Raw genomic sequence first — 15024 nt, 5'->3', positions numbered from 1 at the left:
ACTTCAATTCTGTTGTTGATGAACAGGCTGAAAAGTATTTAAACTGATAAACTCTGGGAGGTTGTAGGGGACATCAAAACAAATGTTTCTCCCTAATGTCATTTTTTCCTATGAGGAGTATTTAAACTGGTAGAGGAAGATTTCTCTGGCGGCAAATTAATTAAACCAACAAACACTTTTCCATTTTTTATGACCAAGAACAACACATTAACACAACCCAATTTCAATTACAGAATATTTTCAAAAATGCCTCCATTGACACGTAAACAAAGGTTACCCCGTCGGATCATGCTCTGTCTGACACGGGCAAAAACCCCAGGAGTATCCTGAATTGTTCCTGCTGCTGCTACTATCCGGGCAACCAGATCCTCTTCTGATGCAACATGAGTTGCATACACAAGGTTGCGCATCTCTCCCCACACAAAAAAGTCCAGAGGGGACATATCTGGGGATCGAGCAGGCCATGGTACAGGACCGCCTCTGCCAATCCACATTTCTGGGAACCGTCGGTCCAGGAATTGATGCACACGACAACTGAAATGTGCCAGTGCCCCGTCATGTTGGAACCACATGTGTTGTCTTGTAGGGAGCGAGACGTCTTCCAGCAATTCTAGCAATGCTCTGGCGAGAAAATTGTAATAGAGCCTGCCATTTAATGGCCTAGTTAGCAGACATGGCCCAATTAAACAGTTTTTGGATTGTTTGGGGGAGGAGACCAGACAGCGAGGGCATCGGTCTCATCGGATTAAGAAGGGACGGGGAAGGAAGTCGGCCGTGCCCTTTCAAAGGAACCATCCTGGCATTTGCCTGGAACAATTTAGGGAAATCACGGAAAACCTAAATCAGGATGGCCGGACGCGGGATTGAACTGTCGTCCTCCCAAATGCGAGTCCAGTGTGCTAGCCAATCCAATTAAACAGTCCCCAACAACACCGACCCACACATTAACAAAGAACTGCACTTGATGAGCGTTAGTAACAGTGGCATGTGGGTTATCCTCACTCCAAACATGCGATTTGTTCATGTTGAAAACTCCATCATGCCCAAATGTTGCTTCATCAGTAAACAACACAGAGGATGGAAATGTAGGATGCATTTCACACTGTTCCAGGTACCATTGCGAAAACTGTGCTCTGGGTGGATAATCAACTGGTTTCAGGTTGTGGACACGCTGTATGTGAAATGGACGTAACAATTGCTCTTGAACAACTGTTCTTTCATTCATCTGATTCGTCCCCATGTTACATGCAATTGCACGAGTGCTGACTGAAGGATTCCACTCCACATGCTGCAAGACATGTTCCTCAAATTGCAGCGTTCTTACCGTGTGACGGCGTCCCTGTCCAGGTAATCTGCTAAATGACCCGGTCTCACGCAGACATTGGTACACAGCAGCAAAGGTCATATGATGCGGGATACGGAAATTAGGATATTGTTGTTGATAAACCCGCTGTGCAGCTTGTCCGTTGTGGTGCACTACATAGTACGCACCAACCATATCAGTGTACTTACTCCAGGTGTATCGCTCCATTAATAAACAGAGACAATGCACTACTACACTGGTGGACAGCAGTTGCCTACAACTGAAGAGCATAATACGCCCTCTAACAACTGAAGATCATAATACAGCCTCTAACAACTGAAGAGTTTAATACGGCCTCCACCGGTTTAAATAATCCTCATAGGAAAAAATGACGTTAGGGAAAAATATTTGTTTTGATGTCCCCTACAACCTCCGACAGTTTGTCAGTTTAAATACTTTTCACCCTGTATAAACAAATATAAGTTCTGTAATAAATGTAAACATTTGGAGGAACGACTAATAGTATTCTTAAAGGATCTATTTGGCTCTAATCGAAAACACGTTAGCAAAGCCAGCTCTTAATTCCAAAGTAATTTCCAGTTTAGTCAAAAGTATTGTTTGTGTAACTATATTTGTAATTTCATGATTTAAACAAAATAATATGGCTTAGCCCTTGTAGTAGAAGAAACTGTTAAAAGACACAATTTTTCAATGTATTCAGTTCATTTAATGAGTTATGTTTGTTATTTCTGTAAATTAAACATCAAACAATGTGTAGTTTCAGTGCTTACTATTGCCATAATATATAAGTGTTATAACCTTTAATCACCAATAATTGCGTGGATATTCAAACACACTCACTTAGAAACAATAGCTGATTACATGATAACAACTTAGTATCTCTCCTTCGACTGCTGTGCCGTGACATGCGGCCGGCGCCGTTCGTAGCTAGGTGGCGCTCCCGCGCTCAGCCGGGTTGCGGAGTGCCTCTATCGCCGTTTGCGCGTACTGTCGTGGCGGCACTGTTAAATGTAGTGGAACTGTCACAACACTTTTCCCCCCTTGAAAAAAAAAAAAAAAAAAAAAAACACTCACTTCCTTGGAGACATGGACAGTGCGGAGACATCCATGGCCTCTTGTGAGGCCCCGAGAAGATCCCGCGGAGAAACACGAGAGTATGGTCGAAAATGTCCAGGACGGAAGCTCATGCGTGGAACGTGCCTCCTGTAAGAGATGATGGGTGAAAACTCCGGAGCAGCATCCATAGGTGTCGTGGACCTGGGGCTGTGCTCCAGCGAGATGGGTCCCGGAGAAGGCGGCGTCACGACTGGGGCCGGTTCCGGTGTACTCGGAAGCGGTAGCGACGTTGGCTGCATCAACACTTACGGTAGATCGGCAGCAGCGACAGGACTGGCTTCTCGGGCTGGTGGAGGCGAAGGAAGGGGCGGTGGCACCGGAGTGGCCACCACTCATGGGTGCATCTGGTCGTAATGGCGAACAACCATGCCGTCTTCCGTACGTATTTCACAAACCCGGCGGCCGCGAAGAGCCTTGACCACACCTGGAATCCATTTAGGGCGAGATCCATACCCTCGTGCCCACACGTCGGCGCCCACCAAGTATTTTCCCACACTAGGGGACACAGTAAAAGGCCTGACAGGGTGAAGCAGGTGCAGTAGAGTGCGCGGTTGGTGGCCTTGCAAGAGATCAGCAGGGCTGCAATCACCCAGAGGCGTGAAGCGATAAGAACTCAGAAATTGCAGCAGAGCGTCATCTGTGGAAAAATCACTAAGGAATTTTTTCATCTGGCTTTTGAAAGTGCGGACAAGGCACTCGACCTCCCCATTCGATTGCGGATGGAAGGGCGGTGCTGTAACATGATGAATCCCTTGTCCAGTACAAAAATCATGGAAGGCCTGCGAAGAGAACTGAGGGCCATTGTCCGTGACGATCGCGGATGGAAGACCTTCTAGCGCAAAGAGTTTGGACAAAGCCAGCGTCGTCCCCGCAGTGGTGGGCGACGGACAGCGAACAACAAACGGAAACTTTGAGAAGGCGTCAATCAACAGTAGCCAATAAGTACCGAGGAAGGGGCCGGCAAAGTCAGCTTGCACCCGTTCCCATGGCTGCACCGGATCACGTCATGGAGAGGGCATTGTACGAGGTGCAGCCAGTTGTTGAGCACACTGACCACACACAGGGATCATGTGGGCGATGTCCGAATCAATACCGGGCCAATAGACGTGCCTGCGGGCCAGGGACTTAGTCCAAGAAATCCCCCAATGGCCTTCATGCAACAGTTTGAGAACATCTTTTCGAAGAGAGGCTGGCACCACGACCCGTGGAGATGCGCCATCCGTGGCCAGAAGAACAACACCATCACGAACAGACAGAAGAAGGCGCAAGGCATGGTAGTTGCAAAGGGGATCCGATGCCCGGCTCTTGGTCCTGTCCGGCCAACCCCGTTCAACAAAACCGATCACCTGACGCAGAACCGGGTCCCGCACAGTAGCCGACGCGACCTGCAAACCTGTAAGTGGAAAACCCTCGACCGCACGACGTTCTTCCTCATCAATGTAGAAACAGAGTAGTTCATCACGATCGAAAACGGGGTTGGGGCCCATCGGCAAACGCGACTACGCGGCAGCGTTGGCGTGCTAGGCCGTTGGGCGATAGTGAATCTCATAGTGAAAACGAGACAAGTATCCGGAAGCGACGCCGATGGGCTGAACAGAGAGACCAGCGGCTTGTGGTCGGTGATGAAGTGAAACTTAGAACCATACAAAAAAACGCTGAACTTTTTTAGAGCATAAATGATAGCGAGTGCCTCATTTTCGATTTGAGAGTAACGCCGTTGCGCATCGTTGAGGGTCTTGGAAGCATAGGCGAGGGTCTTGGAAGCATAGCATACCGATGGGCGAGAACAGCCCCTAGGCCATACTGTGACGCGTCAGTCACCAGAACCAAGTGCTGACCCGGACGGAATGTGGCAAGACAAGGCGCCGACTGCAAATGCGCCTTCAGGCGGACAAAAGCCTGCTCACACTCGTCAGACCAACAGAAAGGGACGTTTTTGCATAACAGCTGATGCAGAGGATGAGCTACCGCCGCCGCGGATCGAATGAATTTATGATAATAAGCAATCTTGCCTAGAAACGCCTGAAGTTCTCTGACCGTAGATGGCCGGGGTAGAGCGGTAATGGCCGCAACTTGCTGACGTAGAGGACGTATACCCTCACGGGACAAGTGGAAACCAAGATATACAATGGAGGGTTGGAAGAACTGTGACTTGTCCAGATTGCACTTCAACCAGCCGAATGCAAAACCCGAAACAGTGAACGCAAATTGCGAAGGTGCTCCTCAGTGGAGGCCCCCGTGACAACAATGTCATCCAGATAGTTGCAGCCGGGAACGGAAGCCGTGAGCTGTTCCAAAAACCGCTGAAAAATGGCCGGCGCACTAGCGATACCAAATGGTAACCATTGGTACTGATACAACCCACAAGGAGTGTTGATGACGAGAAATTCCTTGGAAGAAGCATCCAACGGCAACTGATGGTACGCCTCCGATAAGTCAAGTTTGGAAAAGAACTGGCCCCCAGCGAGCTTGGTAAATAACTCCTCAGGATGGGGAAGAGGATAAGTGTCAATGAGGCTCTGAGCGTTGACGGTGGCTTTAATATCACCACACAATCGCAGACTCCCGTTTGGTTTAGAAACCACCACGATTGGCGATGCTCATTCGCTGGAGGTAACAGGAAGGAGAATCCCTGAAGCTGTTAACCTGTCTATCTCAGCCTTGACAGGTGCACGCAACGCCACCGGAATAGGGCGTGCCCGGAAAAACTTAGGGCGAGCTGTAGGTTTAAGAGTAATGTGGGCTTCAAAATCCTTGGCACGACCCAGACCAGCAGAGAACACGGACGAGAATTCAGAACACAATCCATCCAGCTGTTGATACGGAATATCCTCAGATATGAGGTGCACATCATCATCAATGGAGAACCCGAACAACTGGAAAGCATCATAACCGAACAGGTTTTCAGTGCCCGCATGATCCACCACATAAAACGTGAGGGGCCTAACAACAGACTTGTAGGCAGTGGAAGCATCAAACTGGCCAATGATAGGAATTTTATGTTTATTATAAGTTCTCAGATTTCGCGTAACTGGATACAAGGGAGGGGAGCCCAACTCCAAATAAGTGCGAGAATTAATGAGAGTTACTGCAGAGCCAGTGTCCACTTGCATGCGAATGTCTTTATCCAGAACACAGACAGTAACAAACAACTTATTTGTTTGAGAAAGCACACAGTTAACATCCATGTCCGATGCCTCGTCCTCGTCGACTTGAACTTTAGGGGACTGACACACAGAAGCAATGTGGCCTTTTTTCCTACATGAATTACACGTGGCCCAACGTTTTGGACAAGTGGCCCTGTCATGCTGTACGAAACAACGTGGACAAGAAGGAAGTGCAGAACGAACCTGCTTCTGTTTTCGCTGCGAGCGTTGCGGCCCAACGCGATGTTGTTTACGCGAGTGAACCGCCGCCACATCTTCGTTCTCCTGTGAAACAGGCAAATTGTCCGTGTCGAAAGTTGACTGTACAGCGCCTACATCACACCATGCGTCTATTTGTGCGCCAGCAGCATGAGACACTTCAAAGGATTGAGCGATGCTTAGAACTTCCGACAACGACGGGTTTGGCAGTTGTAGGGCACGTTGCCGAACTTCTTTATCAGGAGCAAGCCGTAGAATAGCATCCCTAACCATTGAATCAGCATAAGACTCATGATGAGTGTCCGTGACAAACTGACATTTCCTACTCAGACCATGTAGTTCTGCCGCCCAAGCCCGGTAAGATTGATGGGGCTATTTACGACACCGGTAGAACACCACGCGGGCGGCAACGACGTGGGTGTTTTTTCAGTAATAGGTAGACAATAAGTCACACATTTCTTGGAAGGACAGGGACAGGTTCCCGTAGAGGGGCTAACTGAGATAGCAGCTGATAGATCCGTGGGGAAATCCAAGATAGAAATAACGACTTACACATAGGAGCGTCGACAACGCCGAAAGCCAAGAAGTGTTGCCGCAAACGCTTCTCATAATCCTCCCAGTCTTCAGCGGCCTTGTCGTAAGGAGGGAATGGAGGCGGAGAAGAGGAAGACAGACAATGAGTAAGCGACGTCGACCACGCCTGAATAGCAGCCGTCAGCTGTGTTTGTTGTTCAATGAGCGCTTGCATAAGCTGTTCCATGTCTGCCCCGTCACGAACACACAAATCCACAACGCAGTGAAAATATCCCATCCTCGTCGCCAGAAAGTGTTATAACCTTTGATCACCAATAATTGCGTGGATATTCAAACACACTCACTTAGAAACAATAGCTGGTTACATGATAACAACTCAGTATCTCTCCTTCGACTGCCGTGCCGTGATATGCGGCCGGCGCCGTTCGTAGCTAGGTGGCGCTCCCGCACTCAGCCGAGTTGTGGAGCGCCTCTATCGCCGTTTGCGCGTACTGTCATGGCGGCACTGTTAAATGTCGTGGCACTGTCACAACAATAAGGGCCCAATTTTTGGTCCTGACACAGTCAGTCCACGGCTGTGTTTCAGATGCGGAACCCATATTGGTTAGATCAACAAGAACAAATCAACTCAACTGTGAAATAAGTGTTACACCAATAGGCCATGTGTTTAAGCAATGACAGTGTCTGTTCAACTTATCTGAAAGACTGTGAAATGTGTGGATAGGTTTTTACTGCTCATAGTTGTTCAACAGTAAACTATTGTAGCAGTATGTGGATGTTTGCCTGCAACCTATTAATTACGCTTATTGAAAATTAGACAATAGTTAACTGGTCATATTAAATGTGTATATGGGGGGGGGGGGGGGTTGTGAACAGTGAAAGTAAAGAACTGTGAAACGCAAATCTGCACCTGTTGGCTACATCATTTAAAGTAGTCAGTGTTGAACTTCCACCCCCATTTTTCAGCCAGTATAGCAACGCAGTACGTCGACACAGAGGACAATCAACGAGGAAATAAAGAAGGCAAACGTCACAGAGCCTGCATTAAAAGCACCATCACACCATTTTTTTTCCCCCCACAAATTATGAACTGTCCATTCAGTCACTGACCTGTCTGTTCGTAGCATTCACATATATGTCTGTGTCATGTTGTAATGTCTGTCTGCAACAGCGAGGTGTAAGGAAGAGACCTATAATGAAAGTTAATTCTGAACAACTACTGTATTAGCAGCCAAAAGGAAGTGGCTTTCGAATGGGAACCACAAATGTTTGATGACTAGGCAACAAATCAACCAAATCCTCCACCGGAAAACACGTCTGGTGTGTCACTCTCAGCACTAGTGACAGTATGTGTGTCATATGATAGAATCTCGTATCAATGCACCCAACTGGTATGCCTGGTGAGTGAGTGACAAATGCTTCCTTGTCTGATTTAGGTAGGCCTATTTGTATGAATGTGAGTCCGCAGCTCGTGGTCTTGCGGTAGCATTCTCGCTTCCCGCGCACGGGGTCCCAGGTTCGATTCCCGGCGGGGTCAGGGAATTTCCCTGCCTCGAGATGACTGGGTATTGTTATGTCACCTTCATCATTATCATTCATCCCCATAATGGTCAGAAGAAGGCAATGGTAAAACCACGTCTGCTAGGACCTTGTCCAGTACGGCGGTGCGGGTTTCCCGCATAATCCCCTACGCTCCTCGGAGTATGGGACCTCATCATCATCACGAATGTCAATGTGATCACTCCTATGGAAATGGTGAAATCATAACAGTTTGTCACATAAGCTGCAACAAATGAACTCAACAGTTTCACAATCACACTGTTTTATCAAAACATACAAGGTAGAATCCAAAATTTTCAGAACTGGTGTTGCCATCTGGAAAGTAGGAGTAGTAGATCTTTGCACTGCTAGGTGGCAAGAGCTGCATATCTGATGAGTAAGTGGGCGGAGTGGCATTCAGCTGGGAGCACGTGTTGTGTGTCCACAGTGATTTCCGTAATACTGTGTGTTTGGTGTGTGGTGTTTTACAATGGATCCGCAAACAGAACAGTGCATGTGTGTCAAATTCTGTGCGAATCTCAGAGAAAGTGCTATGGAGACCCTTGCAATTATTCAACAATTGTTTGGGGGACAGAGCATGAGCCGTACGCGTGTGTTTGAGCGGATGAGCCCACGCTCTCCAAAACCCAAAAAAGCGAGACAGGTGAAGAGCAAAGTGAAGAGCATGATCATCATTTTCTTTGATACCAAGGGAATTGTGCACAAAGAATTCATCCCACCTAACCACACAGTGAATTCCGCATACAACTGTGACGTTTTGTGATGGATCCGTGAAAACATGCATAGATGATGGCCCAAACTTTGGCGTCAAGGGAACTGGCTGCTGCATCATGACAACGCGCCCTGTCACACGTCCTCGCTCACCAGGACCTTTTTGGCAAAAAACAACATGGTGGTTGTACCCCACCCACCGTCCTCACCAGAACTGGCACCTTGTGACTTTGCGCTATTCCCAAAACTGAAACTAAAGTTGAAAGGCCGTTGGTTTGACACTCTAGAGAGGATTCAAAAAGCATTGCTGGCGGTGATTAACACCCTCAAAGAACAGGACTTCCAGAAAATGTTTGACCTGTGGCAGAAGTGCTAGGACCAGTGAGTACAAGCAGATGGGAACTACTTTGAGGGTGATGGTGACCGTTAGTCCAGATGGCAGCATCAGTCCCAAAAATTTTGGATAGCACCTCGTATGTTTTTAATATTTTTGAAGTTGTGTTCCATTTTTGGGAATTTTTACTCTCCAATCGCTTTGTTGTAAGATTGATCACACCCATTTATTTGTCATCATTTCTGTCAGATGTCTATGTGGTATCTCTCCTGCTCTCACTATTTATCACATTTACTTCCCGAGTAATGTATTCTTATCACGAATCATATTCTAAAACCAATGTATAGTATGACAATTGCCAAGACTACAGAAATAAAACAAACATTTCAATGACTGGACGGACAGTTGATAATGTTGTGGAAAAAAAAAAAAAAAAAGAAATTGACATGAGAGGGTTTTGAACAATGCTCATCCACTTTTCAGTCCAATACCATGACCACTTAACTATGAAGCCGTGGCTGTTCAACAACACTTTATGTTGTACATCTTAAGCTTGAACTGTTTGCTGTTTCTATTTTGCTTTTTTTCACAGTTCAGTACACCTTCTTCCTGTTTTCAAGCTTGATTTGCATTCAGTTTTTGACAGGCTATCCACTGGACCACATCACCACTAAATCTGAGGGGGGGGGGGGAGGGGGATGCGTTAGAGTGTTTCCTTTGCCAGCACTTCAAATGTATTACCGTGTGTACAACTTTAACATATACTGATATCCAATCTAATTTTACTAAACTATATAGTAAGTGAATTAGAATATCTGTGGTGTGTTCTATCATCTAGTAGGATTTATGCCAAGCAAATGGTGGCAAAAGTCTGCCACTGTGTGCTACCACCTGGTGGCACTGACGTAAATTTCTAGTTGAGTGCTCTTTGTGAACTGTACAGATTGTTTATCAAATCCGTACATATTTGGCTCGTAAGGCAATTACATCATGTGTGATGTGCATGTGCAAAAATTACTTAAAATGTGCACAACTGAAGCTGTGCTCATGACTCTACTGTTATGTTTCATGGAGTCTAGAGGAGCAGCAGCACGGTAGATTTAAGTGCTGTATCCTTCAGACTGCAGCTTCTATGTTGTGTTTAACAGCATTCATAGATAAATAACCAATAAATCTGCAAGATGTCAAAAGTTAGGGTGTTCACATGCTCTTGTGCTCTTCCACAGAAGCCACCACTGCTCAGTATACACTTTGCAGAACACACTATAGATCCTAAAGATTGGCAGCAGTGATAGAAGGCAAAAGTGAAACTGTAGTGTATGAGCTTTCTTTTAAATTTATATTTTACTCAGTGTACAGAAATTCACTGAGGCGACATCGAATAAGTTTGTAATGTCAACTGAAGAAGTAAACTCATTTTTTCACATTTCTCTCATTGAGCCTAAAATATCACTTTGATGGGGTGGAGCACATGAAGTGCAGTGAACATATGATGTGTGACTTGTAAGAAAAGCGTTAAACAATAACAGCAATGGTGATGAAGTTTGTCATTGATCAGTGCTGTGATATTTTTCCTTTCTACAATGCATAAAATAAAAATTACTGTATCTCCCACCTTATTTCACAAAACTGACGAAGACACTTTAGCTTGTGTTTGTGTGAAATACTATGGGACTTAACTGTTAAGGTCATCAGTCCCTAAACTTACACACTACTTAACCTAAATTATCCTAAGGACAAACACACACACCCATCCCCGAGGGAGGACTCGAACCTCTGCCGGGACCAGCTGCACAGTCCGTGACTGCAGCGCCTTAGACCGCTGGGACACTTTAGCTTGTAACTGCTGCAAACTTGTGTGTCCAGGTCTATTATTGTTTGCAAAAGTCTGCCTCATTGGATCAAATTTACAGTAATTCTTTCATTTAAATACTTGTTGCCTTCGTTCAGCAATTCCTGAACGAAGTAAAATGATGGTCGTAGCACATTGGAAAATAGCTTGATTACCTTGTACAAGATATCAATTTCAGTTTTTTGATGAGTTTTCACTTGTTGTTACACACCTGTGACTTTTTAAGAACTAATGAAACTCATTACAACAAATTATTGTATAAACATTGTATTTTATGTTTAATGTCGTTCACTTATACAGACTTTATTCAATGTGTTGGAGAGGATCAAAATTTTTAATCATACATGCCAATTACATATGTTTTCCCTTTTATTTTGGTTATTTTAATGTTTTTCTCAATTCTGTATTTTCCTGAATTTTGTGTTTTTTAAGTCTGCACCACATGAAAATGTAAAACAGGGCTTTCACTGTATTAACGATTGAGACATTATTTTTTCTAAAATTACTATGATTTTTTTAATTACTTTGTTACAATCAGGCACTAGCCAGAGAAGTTACAAAATATGATATATTGCCCCAAAAAATAAAAAATGTCAGTTCATGGATAGGACTAATCCTAGCTAAGTATGAAAAGAAACAGTCAAACATGTAGAATTCTACATCTTAAAACAAAACAAAAAATTACCAAAAACTACAAATTTCACATGCAACAAAAGAATATGAATGAGTTTAACAAATTCTTTTTCTACATATTCACCACTTAGCTCTATCTTCTGGAATGTGAAATATACCCCTGCCACATATCGTAACCCATTCTTTTCCCAAGGCCATCACCTACTAACAGACATAACTTTGCAATATTTTCCTAATTTTCAACATTCCTGTGTTGGAAAGAACAGTTACATATGGATGTGTGCATGGACTCCAGAATCATTTGTGATCATGAACTCTCGGCCAGATACAAGTAGTATCTACAGTCACATGACTTCAAGCTTCACAAAGTAGCTACAGCAGCATATGGTGCAAACTTATGCATGTGTATGCATTAAATTCGCACATTATGCTAGACTACGACAGTGGATGTGTGAGACATCAATCTGTAGTTTATCCCTGTATCATAGGCTTCAAGTAATAAACTAACATTCCAATAACAATCGGGTCATTAGATACAGAGCACATGATAGTACTGGACTTAGACATGGAAGAAAATGCCCATTAAATGCTTTATATGCCCTCCACTGCTAGTGCTGCTGCCTGGTGTCTGTGTTTGGTTATTGCACATTGATGTCAAATGTGTAGGTTTCTGAAAGTCATTGACACAGTGCCTACTGCAGACTGTTAACAGGGGTATGAGCATATGGAAAAGGTTCCACAGTGTGTGACTGACTCAAAGACCTCTTAAGTGATAGAACGCAGTATGTTGTACTCAACGACGAGTGTTTGTCAGAGACCTCATTGCCAGGAGTGCCCCAGGGAAGTGTGATAGGACCGCTATTATTTTCTACATTCAGAAATGATCTGGCGGATGGTGCTGGCAGTAATCTGTGGTCCAGACAAGGTGGGCAGCAATCTGTGATTGTTTGCTGATGGTGCTTTGGTGTACCAGCAAAGTGTCAAAGTTGGGTGACTGTAGGACGATATGAGATGACTTCTTGTAGGTGTGATGAATGACATCTAGCTCCAAATGTAGAAAAATGTAACTTAATGTGGTTGAGTGGGAAAAACAAACCATTAATATTTAGCTACAGCATTATTAGGGTTTAATGTCACATTGTCTAAATATCTGGGTAAAATATTGCAGAAAATATTAAATGGAATGAGCATGTGGGGATTGTGGTAGGGAAAGCAAATGGTCAACTTCGGTTTATTGTGTGAATTTTGTGGGAGTATGGTTCATCTGTAAAGGAGACTGCATGTAGGATGCTAGTCAGACCTATTCTTGAATACTGTTCAAGGGATTGGAACCTACACCAGGTTGGATTAAAGGTAGACACTGAATCCAATTCAAAAGTAAACAGCTAGATTTATTACCAGTAGGTTCGATCCACTCGCAAGTATTACAGACATGCTTCAGGAACTCAAATGGAAATCTCTGGAGGAAGGTGATGTTCTTTTTAAGGAACACTGTTGAGAAAATTTAAAGAAGAGGCATTTGAAACTGACTGCAAAACAATTCTACTGCCGCCAACATACTTTTCGTGTAAGGGCCATGAAGATAAGATATGAGAAATTAGGGCTCATATGGAGGCATTCATTTTTCCATAGCTCTGTTTGTGAGTGGAATAGGAGAGGGATCACTGGTGGTACAGAGCCCCTCTGCCACACGTGGTACAGTGGCTGGCAGAGAATGTACGTAGATGTAAAATGTATGTGGTGGTCACTGGACCAAGTAATTGTGATCTGTTTCGTGGTTTATGCTTAGCAAGTTCATGTTTCACGAGCACACTAATAATTATGTTCTTTTAATAGGATGGGCCAATTAAATTAATATCATTTGAAAGATAAATTATGGATACCAGTATTGCAATTGATTACTTTACCAGTTCTGGTACATCAGAAATTGTTATATCTACGGTTGCCCCTACCAGTCACTTCTTCCAGAAAGCTTACCAGTTTCATACAAACAGACTCTGAAACCAAAACCTGTCTCTTTTTTTTGATTGGATGAGAAGTAGGTTTATTGTTGGTGTTATCAAATGAGGTGACACATTAATTAAAGCACTGGATTTGCACCCTAAGACAACAGGGTCCGGATCCCCACCTAACCATACAAGTTTGCATTTCTGTGGTTTTCCTAAAATATACGCTGGAATGATTCATTTGACGGGCCAAGAGTGGAAGCATATCCAAAATGGTTAAGTTTGTAAATAGCTTGTGTGACACTCTGACTAAAGTATACCATGCATGCCAAAATAGCACTATCCAAAATGGGTTCTGTGGTAAGTGTGGTGCACTACGGGTCATAGATGACAGGGTTGAACAACAGCTGTGCAGATGTGTTTGGGTGAACAGACATGCAACTACTGAATGACTGACTGCCCATATGAACCAAGGGGCTGCCAACAGTGTCTCCTCAATGACATTTCAGTGAACGTTACTGCATAAGGGCCCATGCATCAAGCACCTGGTTCTTGCACCCACGCTGACTGCTGTTCATCGGCAACGAAGCTTGGAATTTGCATGCTCGTACTGCAAATGGAAGTCCACTGAGTGGCAGTAGGTGGCCATTTCAGATTAAATGTTTTATCCTCCATTGGATAGATAGTCATTGGCATGTACAGTGTGAAATGTCTGAAAGCAGACAGTCTGCAACAATTGTCAGAAGGACTCATGATGGAGGAGAGAATATTATGGTCCGAGGAATGTTTTCGAGGCACTAGCTGCATGAACTTGTCATTCTGGGAAGAACAATGGATCAACACAAGTATGCATCTATCCTTGGGGACCATGTCCTCCCCCACAAGCAGTTTGGTTTTCATTAGCGCAGTGGCAACTACCAGCAGGACAATGCAACCTGTCACGCAGCTCACAGTGTATGTGCATGATTCGAAGAGCACTGGAACGAGTTTACTGTAAGGGTTTAAAGGGGAGAGTGGGGGTGGGGGGAGGGCGGGGGGGGGGGGGCAAACTGCTTGGTCATCAGTCCCTTGTTTCTAGGGAAAGAATAAAACAAACTAGACTTACAGCACAAAACCACGAGTAAGAAAAAATCACGAGAATGACAGAAGGGCAACAAACATTACAATGGACAAAATAGGACAAGAAAATCATAGACACACAAGAAACAGGTAGAAAGGATTAAAACAAGAGAGCAGATCACCATGGCTCGCTGATCATGAGAGTAAAACGGATAGGCCAACCACTCTGCAACGCATTAAAACCTCCAGCCTGAAAGCACTAGGGTCAAGAAGACAGAGGGGCAAAGGACATGCACTAAAACTTAGATAGAATGATAAAACCTACCCCCACGTATAAAACATAGATCAGCTGATGAGGTGTTGTCAGCTAAAATTAACAGTAACGAGTCCGGTAACCAAAGATTATGTTGCAGGGCACCCAAAGTAGGAAATCACAATAGAAGATGGGCCACTGTCAACCAGGCACCACACCAACACTGAGGCGGGTCTTCACAGCGCAGCAGATAGCCATGGGTCACCCAAGCATGGCCAATGCAGAGTTGGCAGAGAACCACAGAGACCCTGCGAGAGGCCCACATGGACGACTTCCA

At 44.7% G+C, this 15024-nt stretch overlaps 1 protein-coding gene across 2 annotated transcripts in view; it reads right to left on the bottom strand.

Annotated features, from left to right (window-relative positions):
- The window catches only part of LOC126259345 (FAD synthase-like), a 119131-nt gene that overhangs the window by 92986 nt on the left and 11121 nt on the right, over nucleotides 1-15024 (bottom strand). The window lies entirely within an intron of this gene.

This window comes from Schistocerca nitens, chromosome 1 (assembly GCF_023898315.1).
Source record: "Schistocerca nitens isolate TAMUIC-IGC-003100 chromosome 1, iqSchNite1.1, whole genome shotgun sequence".
In the NCBI taxonomy this organism is placed as follows: domain Eukaryota; kingdom Metazoa; phylum Arthropoda; class Insecta; order Orthoptera; family Acrididae; genus Schistocerca; species Schistocerca nitens.
This window is presented reverse-complemented; position numbering and strand designations above follow the sequence as displayed.